The sequence below is a fragment of the Schistocerca gregaria genome, chromosome 7 (assembly GCF_023897955.1).
Source record: "Schistocerca gregaria isolate iqSchGreg1 chromosome 7, iqSchGreg1.2, whole genome shotgun sequence".
NCBI classification, from domain to species: domain Eukaryota; kingdom Metazoa; phylum Arthropoda; class Insecta; order Orthoptera; family Acrididae; genus Schistocerca; species Schistocerca gregaria.
The window spans coordinates 323418149-323421468 of NC_064926.1; the positions used below are offsets into that span (position 1 = coordinate 323418149).

The window sequence follows — 3320 nt, forward strand, 5'->3', positions numbered from 1 at the left end:
AACACATTGACACCGGTGTGTCAGACCCACCATACTTGCTCCGGACACTGCGAGAGGGCTGTACAAGCAATGATCACACGCACAGCACAGCGGACACACCAGGAACCGCGGTGTTGGCCGTCGAATGGCGCTAGCTGCGCAGCATTTGTGCACCGCCGCCGTCAGTGTCAGCCAGTTTGCCGTGGCATACAGAGCTCCATCGCAGTCTTTAACACTGGTAGCATGCCGCAACAGCGTGGACGTGGACGTGAACCGTATGTGCAGTCGACGGACTTTGAGCGAGGGCGTATAGTGGGCATGCGGGAGGCCGGGTGGACGTACCGCCGAATGGCTCAACACGTGGGGCGTGAGGTCTCCACAGTACATCGATGTTGTCGCCAGTGGTCGGCGGAAGGTGCACGTGCCCGTCGACCTGGGACCGGACCGCAGCGACGCACGGATGCACGCCAAGACCATAGGATCCTACGCAGTGCCGTAGGGGACCGCACCGCCACTTCCCAGCAAATTAGGGACACTGTTGCTCCTGGGGTATCAGCGAGGACCATTTGCAACCGTCTCCATGAAGCTGGGCTACGGTCCCGCACACCGTACACCGTTAGACCGTCTTCCGCTCACGCCCCAACATCGTGCAGCCCGCCTCCAGTGGTGTCGCGACAGGCGTAAATGGAGGGACGAATGGACACGTGTCGTCTTCAGCGATGAGAGTCGCTTCTGCCTTGGTGCCAATGATGGTCGTATGCGTGTTTGGCGCCGTGCAGGTGAGCGCCACAATCAGGACTGCATACGACTGAGGCACACAGGACCAACACCCAGCATCATGGTGTGGGGAGCAATCTCCTACACTGGCCATACACCTCTGGTGATCGTCAAGGGGACACTGAATAGTGCACGGTACATCCAAACCGTCATCGAACCCATCGTTCTACCATTCCTAGACCGGCAAGGGAACTTGCTGTTCCAACAGGACAATGAACGTCCGCATGTATCCCGTGCCACCCAACGTGCTCTAGAAGGTGTAAGTCAACTACCCTGGCCAGCAAGATCTCCGGATCTGTCTCCCATTGAGCATGTTTGGGACTGGATGAAGCGTCGTCTCACGCGGTCTGCACGTCCAGCACGAACGCTGGTCCAACTGAGGCGCCAGGTGGAAATGGCATGGCAAGCCGTTCCACAGGACTACATCCAGCAGCTCTACGATCGTCTCTATGGGAGAATAGCAGCCTGCATTGCTGCAAAAGGTGGATATACACTGTACTAGTGCCGACATTGTGCATGCTCTGTTGCCTGTGTCTATGTGCCTGTGGTTCTGTCAGTGTGATCATGTGATGTATCTGACCCCAGGAATGTGTCAATAAAGTTTCCCCTTCCTGGGACAATGAATTCTCGGTGTTCTTATTTCAATTTCCAGGAGTGTATTATATGACGACATGCACATTCAGCATCAGTTATGATTGGTCAAACACGGCTGTGATTCCGAATGTATTATATTAATAAGAAGCAACATTGCCTTTTTCTCCTGAAAATATCAAGTAAAGTAACAAAGGTGTTAGATTCTGTTTCCAATATGACAGTTTTGGTTAATACTCCACATGCCTAAAGGACTTTGCAATGTTAACACAGGAGAACTCAGACATCGAAATGAAAACAGTATTACTGAGTCATATGAATGCCTCACTTTCGTTCCGACACAGTTCAAGACTCTGGAGAAAAGTTTTGCACCTGGTGTTCTACATGGCAACTTCACACACAAGAGCTTTTTGCACACACTACCACCTTTCCTGTGTTACTTTCAAGTAATGCACTTAATCTATTCCTCATTTATATCAACAGCCTCAAAATGCATAATCTAGACTTCGGGATATGTTACAGGTCAGTGTCACACCAAGATTGTGGAGAAAGGGAGGAGGGGGCGGCATGTCACTCTCCAACAAGTGTTTACCAATAAATAAGTGGCGGAAAATTACCGGTATAGGACAGCTTAACATATGGAAAATGAGATTTTCGTTACTGACTCACAGTATTTAACATTTATTATTCCTTTAAAATCGCACAATTTCAATAAAACACAGTTTAATTATTCATCTGCACACTTATTTCACAATTATGTCACTTTTAAACTGCAAATCCTCTAAGAGCTGTCTTGAATCTTCACGAGTCTCTCTCAACAGCCTTGATGTGGATAGATACGTACAGCAACCAGGAATCAGAGTCAAAACTGTGTCTGCAAAATCACAAGGATTATTAAAAAAATTTTTGCTGTCACTAATTACATGCAATATAATTGACAGAGTAGATTGCTAACATTTGCTGTAATGAAAGCCACTCAATGGGGTATGTTTCACATTTGCAAGAACGATCTCACTGAAGTAATCAACTCCATCGAAACACTTAGAAACTTACCTCTCGTCTGACGTAAACGGTCTAAAGAGCAGTGGCAATTTCTGCAGATCTGTTGACTATGATATTTTGAGTTATCACTTTACTGAGTGACTGAAATGTAGTTCGGGTACCTGTGAACATAACAATATATTAGAATTCATTATCTAAACACGAACTATTACGGTACTGTTTGTCTACTTACATATTAATTACACTATTAGTATTTTCACAGTTGATTGTTTAATACATAATTAAAGCCAACGGAAGAACAAACGTAAAATATACTTACTAATGACAGGTTTGTTGAGATGCAGTTTTCTGTGTGGACAGATGTAACTTTTTCATACGGTGGTAAGTCGCAGAAATCGCAGGAGTCACAGAAATCGCAGGAGTCACAGAAATCGCGGAAGTAGCAGAAATAGCAGTGGCGGAGGGATACACGACCTAGGTTCCTTAACTGCGACAAATCACAGTTAAGAATAACAGATACTGAAAAGAAGCATTCACAGAAATCACTGATATCGGAAAATCGCAGTTTAGCCCATCACTAGTTAAAATAAATATGTCGACACTTTCACAAAAATATCGATAATCGATATATACCAGCGATATTTCTTTAACCGATGTATCGATATCGAAATGGCAATCTCGGGTGCCAGTTATTTTCCTTTCATATATTTTTTCGCAATTTTCGGTAAATATTTGAAATTATTCTTTTTAAACTGAAGTAGAACATAATTTTACCTTTGCAGTGTGGAGAAGTCTTACTACTTTTTGAGCTTTCATGGTGTCTAGTCTTCTTCCATGACTGTGTGAAGGGGTGGGGGGCGGCGTTGTGACTGGAATAAGATTTCTGATGTGAAGAAATTGCACACCAGTTGCACTAAAAACCGATGTGCCGCAAATTCCTTTTCTCCCAAATTCTATTCAGTACCTCAGTA

The 3320-nt window shown here is 45.4% G+C and overlaps 1 long non-coding RNA gene across 1 annotated transcript; it reads right to left on the minus strand.

Annotated features, from left to right (window-relative positions):
- Positions 1-2012: 2012 nt before the first annotated feature.
- Positions 2013-2937, minus strand: LOC126281249 (uncharacterized). The gene is made up of 3 exons (XR_007551233.1): positions 2669-2937; positions 2401-2510; positions 2013-2221 (listed from the first exon to the last, which is right to left on the minus strand). It is a non-coding gene; the product is annotated as an uncharacterized LOC126281249 (long non-coding RNA).
- Positions 2938-3320: the final 383 nt, after the last annotated feature.